The 10740-nt window shown below is 45.2% G+C and overlaps 1 protein-coding gene across 3 annotated transcripts in view; it reads right to left on the reverse strand.

The window, feature by feature from the left end:
- Rnf220 (ring finger protein 220) overlaps positions 1–617 on the reverse strand; it is a 229267-nt gene extending 228650 nt beyond the window's left edge. Inside the window, exon 1 of one of the 3 annotated variants that reach the window (XM_075947129.1) lies at positions 261–617. The gene's annotated coding sequence lies outside the window, so the exon portion shown is untranslated. Of the gene's footprint in view, positions 1–256 lie in introns of all 3 variants that reach the window. The other 2 variants (XM_075947127.1, XM_075947128.1) reach the window with 2 other exon arrangements.
- Positions 618–10740: the final 10123 nt, after the last annotated feature.

A 10740-nucleotide genomic window follows, 5' to 3' on the forward strand; every position in this document is an offset into this window, starting at 1 on the left:
AGGAAAACTCAAGACGGAAAGTTTGAGTGAGGCAGCGCACAGAGCGCGCGGGGCACCGACAGCCAAGAGGTTCGGTCGCCAAGATCTAAGACGCGGCAGTGCAGGTCCCAATCTCTGCCCCTGTCGCAGGGGAGCCGCCCGAATCCCAGGGAGACAAACCCGGAAAGTTAGCCAGGTTCCTCAGCAACCCGACCGCCCTCGCGCCCACCCCTCTTGTGTACGCACACGCATCCACACCCCTTTCTAGGATCCATACTTGCCGTGGAAATTCCTGGGGAGAACGGCCGCACTTCTCAGGACACCGAGGTGAGAAGCCGGAGAGTGTGGCGCATGAAAAGTCCCGGGTGCGCAGAGCCGGCGGAGGCAGCGGCGGCGGTGGCGGCGGCAGCGGCAGCAGCAGCAGCAGGCGGCTGGCCCCGGGTTTGTGCTCGCGAGCTGCCTGGGATTGCATGTACAGATCAAGAGACTCGGTTGGTGTGAGAGAAGAGCAGTGCTGCCTCTCAGCGCTGGCTCTAATCAGTGAATGAGCCTCCACTCTCCCAGGGACTCGGAGGCGCACACACACGCGCGCGCGCGCACACACACACACTCACACACACACATGCACGCACACATTCTCTCACACTCACACACATACAGGCACTCTGAGCACTGAATACATTAGGGTACTAAGGGACTCTGGGAAATGGAGTCCAGACCCCGGGCACTCCGGGAGAATAGACCTATCTGCCCTCACTAGAGGCTGGATGGTCTTTGGTGGCCCGCCCCAATGGAAACTACAGAGGTCCTTAGCCTTTGTTTACATCTCTCCTCCTTACCCTCCGAAGATTTCTGAGTGAGTGGTTGGTGCGCGATTCTTTCTTGAACCAAAGTGACCAAGAGGAAATGGGTAAATCTTTTAAGACTGACGTCAGGGCTGCTCACTGACCACCAAACCTTGGCTCCATTATAAAACTCGACCCCTTTTCTGTAAGATCTACCTGCTGTTTAGTGCTTCGAAGGCTACTTTGGGTCTTCGCCTGTTAAAATGAAATTATAAGTGAATGGAGGAAAGGGCCTACCTAGTTTAACACTCAGATTTGCGAATACAGTTTTTCGCCAGTGTCACTGATGTTTATGCTACAGGTCTTTCTCTTCAAATTGGTCACGTGCAAAAGATATATTGGGGAAATAGACAAAGAATTTACGAACCTTCTTGGAGCCAGGCTATGAAACTAAATGCCTTTACATAATCTCCTTTAACCCTTTAATTCTGGAGCTAATATTACTAGCTTATAAAAAGAAGAAACTGAGGCTGAGAGGGTTTTACATTTAGAGCAGGTAGTCCCAGCTCAGAGAGCAAAGCCCAACCGAAAGCTAATCCTGGCTTTAGAAGTAATTCCTCTTTTGTGCCTTGGTTTCTGAAAAGTCAGACTTCTCATCTGGGAAAAAAAATTCTCTTCCCCTAGGATATCTAAGGATAACCCATCCTGCAAAGAACCTCATAGGATTATGAATAGTCTAAGATAGAATGAAACCAATGTTCGTTCTGATATGGTTTTATCATCCTTTTTTTCTCATGTTTAGCATGTGTCTAAATACTCCATGCTCAAGTTTGTGTAGAGTTGGGCTCCACAGTTGATGTCTGTAATCCCAGCACCACAGAGGCAAATGCATGCAGAAGGAATGCTACCAGCATGGTCTACATAGGAAGGAAGTTCCAGGCCAGCCTGGCCTTCATAGGAAGTTCCAGGCCAGCCAGGGCTAGAAATGAGAGCCTGTATCAAGCAAACAGCAATAACTAAGTGTTTATGTCATGACTGCATTTAAAATATTTCTTTAGCAACTCCTTAAATGAGAAACTAATAGACTCACCTAGAAGTCTGTGTCCATGACCTTCTCCAACATGGGGCTCAGCTTGTTTAGGAACTTCTAAGTCTTTATCCACATCAGTCAAGAACTGGCTCTTTCCTGTTGGATTATAAACATCATGTGGGCAAGTACCATGTCTGTTTTATTCAAAATTTTCTCCTCAGTACTAACAATGTCCATACAAGAGTATTAAAAATCAACAAATATCCCTAGTATGTGCAAGACCATGGATTAGATAAACACACACATACACCACACACACACACACACACACACACACACACACACATACATACACAGAACTCCTGTCCATGGAGAACTTACCATCTAGAAGAGGATCCAAAGAACGAGTTGGAAATCACTGCAACCACTGCTATAATTAGGGTGACCATATATCACACTAATTAAAAAAAAGTTTAAACATAGAAGGGCCACTATCACAAATTATGTTGGGGTGACAAGTGAACAGAGGTCATCGTGGGCGGAGCACGTTGAATGGCCACCCTAGAAACACAAAATATTTCACTCATTAATTTAGCAAATATTTACTGAGCCCTCCCCTGCAATGTATTGCAGGGGCCATAAGCCAATTGTGGGGCCTGGACATTGAAACATGAGGCATTCAGCCTCAGGAGATGAGCAGAAGTGGGCCATATCCCGACAGACTTTGTGTACTAAACTAAGGAAAGTAGGCTTTATCCCAGAGATAACGAGAAACCCTAAAGGCTATGACATGGTAGGCTTTCGATTTTAAAACAGTCGCTAGTCAAAGGATAGGCAGAATGGAGGTAAAACAAGAGACAGGGAGACTTATTTAAAAGTCTGTTGTAGGTGAAAGTTGAGAAGGCCCTGAACCAAGGCTCTGGGCCAATAAACAATGGAGAAACAGGAAATATCATAGAGGAATCTAAAAGCAGAATCAGGCAGATTGAGCCATTTTACCCCAGGAGATGACGGCGGAAATCCTTATATGGGTTCTGGTACTTACATCTCAAGATGCTGGTCATCCTGTTTGTTTTTGTGGCAGGATTTCACACTGTAGCCCAGGCAGGCCTGACCAAGCTCCTGATCCTCCAGCTTCAGCCTCTCGAATTCTGGGATTGCAGACACGCGCCACCACACCCTGCTTGGTTCTTTGTGTTTCAACGTTTGGTAAAATGCTCCTTCAGATAAGCTGCCGAGTTCCCCTAAAATCCAGGTCACAATTATGTGGGTGGACAACCCATAAAAAGCCCTATGTCAACTGAGCCATCAAGACAGACATTTTAGCAACTGCCACCTGCAGTGTTCTGAACTGAGATGCAAATATTTAGAAGGTGGAATTGTCACTGTCTATAAGGACAATATAATGAAAAGCTTAAACACAAAACAATAGCAAAAACGTCAATGCAAAACTGACCGTGTAATACCACACTAATTCACAGGTCATGTGTTTGGCAACGTTGGCTATCCAAAACACAATGAAGCAGGAAATAAGCAAAAAGAGTCCCAGAATAGCCAAAATAAACATTACAAAGTCTATGCACTAAAGTTAATACATTTCACTCCTAGGAGAACTCCACAGGCCTTCACTCGAAGCTGATTTACTCTTTCTTAGGTACAATTCTAATAAGCTTGATTATTTGGCTTTCCCATTTACAGACGATTAAGATTGTCAAATTAAAAGGGGGCAGCCATTAAAGGGAATGAGATAGACTCAGATGGACTGACATGGAAGGAGGCCTATGATATCCGGTCAGGTGAAAAGACGGAGAAGTCAGAGAACAGTGCCCAGCATGATGTGGTATTTGTATATACAATGCGTGTGCACCCTCCCACGGACGAAGACCTGTAGTGAAATACACTAAGCTGCTAACATAAATTATGTCCAGGCAATGGGAAAGTGGATATGGGTTAGTGTATATCCAAGGGGCACAGGAATAAAGAGAAGGCTTCAGCTCTCTGTGTATATGTGTGTGAATTCAAGTGCATGTTCGTGTTTGTATGAATATGTGTTCGGGTATATAAGAGTATATGTGTGTATGGAGGCCTGTAGAGGCCTGTATGTATGTAGACAACCTCCAGGATTCTTTCTTAGGCACCAGCTACCATATTTCTTTTCTTTCTTTCTTTTTTTTTTAAATCTCATTGTTTTTGAGACAGGGTTTCTCTACTGGCTGTCCTGGAACTCACTATGTAGGTCAGACGGGCCTCAAACTTGTAGAGATCCACCTGCTTCTGCCCTCCCCCACCCCCACCCAAACACAAGTGCTGGGATTAAAGTCATGTGTTCTATGCCTGGCTTCATTCATTTTATTTTGTGTGTATGAATGTTCTGCCTACATGCGTATGTGCACTGTGTGCATGCCTGATGCCTGTGGAAGTCAGAAGGCAACACTGGATCTCTTGGAACTGGAGCGTGGATGGCTGTGAGCCACCATGGGAGTGCTGGGTCCTGAACCCAGGTTCTCCAAAAGAGCAACAGGTGCTCTTAACCACTGAGACGACTCTCCGGCCCCTAACACCCTCCTAATTTTTGAGGCAGAGTCTCTCACTAGGACCTGGAATTCAGTGATTAGGGTAAGTGAGCCCCAGGGATCCTCCTGCCTCAGCCTCCCCAGTGCTGGGTTTGCAAGTGTACACCACCACAGCTGGATGTTTGATGTGGACCCTGAGGGTGGAACTTAGGTCCTCATGCTTGTACATCACAAGATTACAGAGCCATCTCCCAGTCCCATGGCTTCAGGCTCCATACATTCCTGTTTCTTCCCAATGCAAATATTCTAGTTTGGTCATTTGAATATCCATTACAAAGTATACAAAAGGTAGTACCAGAGCAAGTACATTGAGAACAAACATAGAACATAAAACCCAGCAGTAAGCCGGGCAGTGGTGGCAAACACCTTTAATCCCAGCTCTCAGGAGTCAGAAGCAGGCGGGTCTTGGAGTTTGGGGCCAGCCTGGTCTACAGAGCAAGTTCCAGGACAGCCAGGGCTACACAGAGAAGGCTTGTCTCAAAAAAAAAAAAAAGAGAAAAAGAAAGAAAAGAAACAAACAAAGAAAGAAAAGGACAGAGAAAAACCAGATTGATGCACACACTCCCTCATCATGTCAGTCCCTAGCAACAAGAAGGCAAGAGCTTCCATTGTTGCTGTTTTTGCTTTTGAGAAAAAATTTTCTCTGCATAGCCTAGGTTGGCCTTGCATTTGCAAACCCCCTGTCTCAGCCTCTGAAAGACTGGGATTAGAGGTGTGTACCATCACTCCCAGCAAAGATACTGATTTGTGTAGGAGCAGAAGTGATACAGAGCATGGACTGGTCTGTCCTCAAACTCAACAGTCAATAATGGCCTATTGAGTGTCTGCCCATTGCCGGTCCCTAAAAGAACAGAGGTAAATTAGACAGTCCCTGCTAGAGGAGCTCCAGTAGCAGAGATGGATTTGAGCATGTGTATGTGGGGCGCAGTGCAAGGAGAGCTGTCCTGAAATTCTGGATAAAGCTTGGAGGAAATTTACAAGGGGAAGAAGCTGACTCAGCCCGAAGACCTTAGCTCAACAACCACGGATACACAAAATGTAACTATCATATGAGACAACATTTAAACTTAATTAAACATAACCATTGTGTGGGGCTGGAGAGATGGCTCAGCCGTTAAGAGCACACAGTGCTCTTGTAGAAGGCTTGCATTTGGTTCCCAGCACCCATATCTGTTAGCCGACCACCACCTGTGACTCTAAAGGATCCAGTGCCCTCTTCTGGCCTCTGTGGGCACCACACGCATGTGCACAAACCTATGTACAGACTTAAACCCACACGCAGAATTATAAATGACCACACAAACGAAACTTAAAAAAAATAAATAAAAAGGAAGCCAAAAAAGACTTGTGTGGAATGGCATTTTAAACAGACTTTGAATGGGAAGTGCAATTCAGGACAAGAAGCAGTATATGCAAAATCACAGAGACATAACATTTCTTAATGCTTTTAGATAGTACATCTAAACTCTTCTGGCAAACTGGTGATGACGGATGTTGGTGTGTAAGGTGATATCAAAGACATTTCACACTTGGAAACTATGTATCCTTTGTTATCTTGGAAAATATAGTTAAGCTTAGGTATACCCCAGAAACATGAGGAACATAGAGCCAGCACTTTCTTATTTCTCGTGTGTAATGTCAGATAACCCAGAGAAACTTGTCCTTAATTTGAAAAACAAAGGAATAGAAGTCACAAAGCTGAAGAGTCACTGACAAATGGCTGATCTCGGTTATCAGCTTGGCTGGATCTGGAATCAGCTAAACTGCCGGCCACATCGGTGAAGGATTTTATAATTGGGAAAACCAACCTGAAATGTGAGTGGCACCTATGGGTGCAGCCACATAGACGGAAGTCTGAGAGAGAAGCTTTGCTTTTCATCTCACTGACTTCATATCTTGCTGGTGAGTGCATTTACTGCTACCGCCACCCCCAGACTACAGCACAGCCTTTCTGAGAGCAGAACCCAGCCTCCCCGGGTTTCCAGGATGGACCAGACATCTCTCCAGGAATCCTCCGGACCTTCAGCGCCAGCCTGATACTGCTGAGATTTCCAGTCATGTGGCTCAAACTGTCACCCAGGTCTCCATCTCTTCAGTTTAAAGATAGCCGTTGTTAGACAAGTCAAGTCTGTACCTTGGAAGACAGTCTAATAGATCTCTTCTGCACTCCTTACTCATTCTATCTATCCTGCCCCTCTAGAGAATTCTCACTAATACAGGTCTCGTCTGTCACAAGTCCCAACGTCCAGCTAGCTCCTCTAGGTACCCTAGGACTCTGCTTAGGCATGATCTCTTTCAGAAAACCACCTTGCCCAGCAGCCCTTTCTTCTCAAGCCTGCTCTCCTGGCATCCAGCGCATTTATCTACCCACTTACCACACGGTTCGGGAACAGTGAATTAAACTTTCCAATTCCACAAGTAGACTGGATCTTCTTAATGTAGAAATCTGTCTTCATTCAACTGTGTGAAACACACTTGGTATTACAGACTGTAGCATGTGATGGGATGGACTTGCTTAAATAAGAGGTCAGGATTCAGGGATCACTCCCTGGTCTGGACGCTAAGGTTCTTGAAGGGAGGGGCTGCTTGCCTGTCGCAGCATCCCAACACTAACAGTCACTGAAATATCACAGTGGCTGATTGAGAAAAATGGACCATGAATGAGTGAACAGCCAGGAAAAAATTTCTCAAGACAGAAATGACATGATTAGATCGGGATTTAGAAAAATAGTTTTGAAGCCAGTGTTAAATATAGACCAAGGGGTGAAGAAGCCTGGAGGGGGGAAATAATGAGAAAAATCGCCCAACAAAAATGAAGCATATAAGTAAAAGAGCACCTGTTCCTGGCCAGTATGACCAGATGTGTGTATTTATTTTCCAGGGTTGATCTTATTCCCTAAAGAGTCCCCAATGGAGGACATGCCGCTAGCTCATTCTGGAAGCCTTCCCTGTCCTGAACCCCCATCAGACCGGTGCCTTCCTGTACGTTTGGAGGTCACAGAGGGCAGTGGCTACGTCTTATTCATCTTAGTATCTCCAATGCCTAGGACATGGCTGCTCAATAAATGTTTGCTGAATGAATGAACACATAAATTGATCTATTAGTATACTGTACTCGAGCTCCGACCAAGACACAGAGGACCCTACTGATCCCCAGTGGACAGGTTTCTGGATACAGGAAACAGAACAAATAAAGCAAGACGGGATCCGGAGCACACCTATTCCTCGGGTAACACCGGGTAAATTTCTCTCTCTGACCCTTCCATCCTCATTCTGAAGAATAACCCTCATTGAGTGGAAATCAATAAAAGTCATTTTAAGGGAAGTAGGTTTAGAAAAAGGCCCTGAAGGAGAAGAGAGACAGCAGGGAACTTCAAGTTCAACCAATTTGGACTTTTCTTTTTTCCTTTTTATGAGAATTTGTAAGCTTTTTTTTTAAAAAAAAAAAAAGGTTCTTTAACAAGATAAAAAGTCTGCTTTTCACATTGTCTTTCAAAATGAATCCCTTCTGCATTCAAACTCATAGCCTTGCTGGCCAACCCCAACCTCCTATCTTTTTAGATTTCCAAAAAGGAAGAAATAAATTTGCAGCCAAAATTAGACATGCTCTGGTCTGCAGCTTTGTATTCATAAGAAGCTCTCTGAAGTAGCTGCAGATAGCTCTCAAGACATTCTGCAAATGTAAATGCTTAGATTGGTGATCCGGGAAACCCAACAAGTGTTTGCCAACTTCATGCAACAGGCACCAGGAAGAAGCCATAGGCAACGTCCACCCCATACCTGTCCCCCTGTGCTAGAAGGAGCTCGTGGTTCTATGATGGTAACTCGTAGTCACAAGAAGTTAAATAAGACCCAACTCATTTATTTATCTATTTATCTTTTTATTTTGTGAAGATTTGCCTATATGTACATATGTGTACAATTGTGCCTTGTGCCCGTAGATGTCAGAGGAGGGTGTTGGATCCTCTTGAGCCGGAATTACAGAAGGTGTGAGCCACCCCGTGGATACTGAGACCTGAACCTGGGTCCTCTGCAAGAGCAGCCAGAGCTCTTGACAGTGGGGCCATCTCTCTAGCCTCTCCCCCAACTCAACTATAATGCAGATAAAATATATCCAGGGAACAACACAGACAAACCACTCAAGGTTTCGGAGGCCAGAGAAAGCTTTTTGGTTTCAAGTCCTTTGATTGCTTTGGAACAAGGTGAGACTTAAAAGTGAGGCACTGATGAAGATAAGATTTTAATATTAAGAGATGGGAAGTATTACAAAAAGAGTGTCTAGGGAGTGATTGACCGAGGGAAGGTATCATGAAGGGGGTTGTTGAAATCTGAGACGGAGTATAGCACCGCAGTCAACAGTACCTGAAGGCCGTCCGGCTGTGACTCTGGTCTCTGCTGCTTACGGGCCGGGTGACCTGAACACACTTACCTCCTCTGAAGGTCAGTGTCCACAATCTCAAAATGGAGACACTTAAGTGTCAGCACACTTGCCTTGTAAAGGTGACAAGGAGCAAAGGAAATGGTGTCCATTGTGATTCTTGGTGAAGAATAGCATTGCATCAACAGTGGCTATCCCTTTCAAGTGCAACCCCGTGGCTTGAACCACTTAGGCAATGGAAAAGAATGGTTATTTTCAAAGTGTGGAACAGACAGCCCTCCTGCGTTAACTCTAACCAGCGAAGCAAATCTCCCTGCATGGCTGTGCAGAGCAGGCTCTTAGCATCCTGGCTGTTTTGTTTGTATACTTGTTTAGAGACAAGGTCTCACTGTTTACCCCTGGCCGGCCTTGAACTCTCAGAGATCTGCCTCTCATGTGCTAGAATTAAGGGTCTTCAGCACCATGCCAGGTCTTGCTGTTCGATTTTGAACCTTTCCTCTCTGTTTCTGAAGGTACCCTGCGTCCCGCTCACTTTCGAGGGTCATCTTGAACTCCACACTTGTTTGTTTTGTGTATGTGTTCACACTTACCACAACACTCAGAGGTCAGAGGACAATTGGTAGGGATTGGTTTTCTTTCTCCACCATGTGGTTCCCAGGGATTGAACTAGGGTCATCAGTCTTGGCAGAAAGTGCCTTTACACACGGAGTCTGCTGACCCCATCCTCAAACTTTGCTTGATTTTGTTGACAATAGAACTCTTCTAGAGGAAAATAAAAACTGTATGGATTTCAGATTTTATTTGCATTTATTCGTTCATTGATTCAATAAATAAAGATTGATGGCTTGCTCGCTTGATTGATTTTGATTCATTTTTTTGAGACATGCTGAGTAGTCCAGGCTGGCCTCTTGCTCACCAATCCTCCCACCCCAGCCTTTTGAGTGCTGGGTCAGAAGATCATCAAAAGCCACCTAGTAGAAACCGTCAGCTCCCACCCCTACTTGTTCCTGTGTCTCTCCCTCTTCTAGTGGGGCTGTAAAGGAAGAAGGGTGTGGTTTGTAGCAGGTGCTTGCCCAGCATTGCAAGGCCTACATTTCATCCCCAGCACTGAGAGGAAAACAAACCCCCAGAGCTGCAGAAGACGTCTAGTGCAAGCTGAAGATCACGGCCACGCTTTAAAGCTGTCTTAATTCAACGCTTAAACACTATGCCAAAAAAAGAACAAAGAGAAAATATTTGTTTCATAGCTTATTATTCATGTTCTTTAGCACTCTCTCTCTCTCTCTCTCTCTCTCTCTCTCTCTCTCTCTCTCTCTCTCTCTCTCTCCCCCTCCACTTCCCAACCATCCTTGGGTGGAGTGTTGCTTATAGACCCCACCTCTGTGTCCACCTTCTGCCTCAAACCTGATATCCATCAAGCTGTTGCTGTCTCCTCCTCTCTCCTCCTCTTTTCTTCTTTTGAGTGAAGATCTCATTTTGTAGATCAGGTTGGCCTCACAGAGATCCTCCAGCCTCTGTCTCCCAAGTGCTGGGATTAAAGATGCGTGCCACTATGCCAGGTGTAACAGGCTTCCTTTAACACTAGCAGGTTTTAAAAAAAACACAATCAAAAATAAAAGGTAATTAAAAATAATAAAAAGGAGAGATGTTTGCATCCTCTTCAGAGGTTAAGTGGTGGCAATCTGTTGATTTGGGATAAAGTCCCAAATCCTTAACATGGCCTCTGCAGCCTCGGACATAGCCACACCTACATTTCCTATTTGTTCCTTGCCCTTCTGTACTTTCTTCTCCAGCCATGTTCCTTCTTCTCGTAGACTTTTGCTATGTCTGACACTCTCTCTCACCTCACAATCTCCCTCTTGCTCCCTCCCCGTCACTCTCTACCCACCAGCTAGCTGCTCTCACTCATCACTTCAGGCTTCAGCTTAACTACTCCGGAATAGAAGTAGAGTTAGTTAGATTCCCATACACACTTCTCCTTCATAACCCTCGTTG

This window comes from Microtus pennsylvanicus, chromosome 13 (assembly GCF_037038515.1).
Source record: "Microtus pennsylvanicus isolate mMicPen1 chromosome 13, mMicPen1.hap1, whole genome shotgun sequence".
NCBI classification, from domain to species: domain Eukaryota; kingdom Metazoa; phylum Chordata; class Mammalia; order Rodentia; family Cricetidae; genus Microtus; species Microtus pennsylvanicus.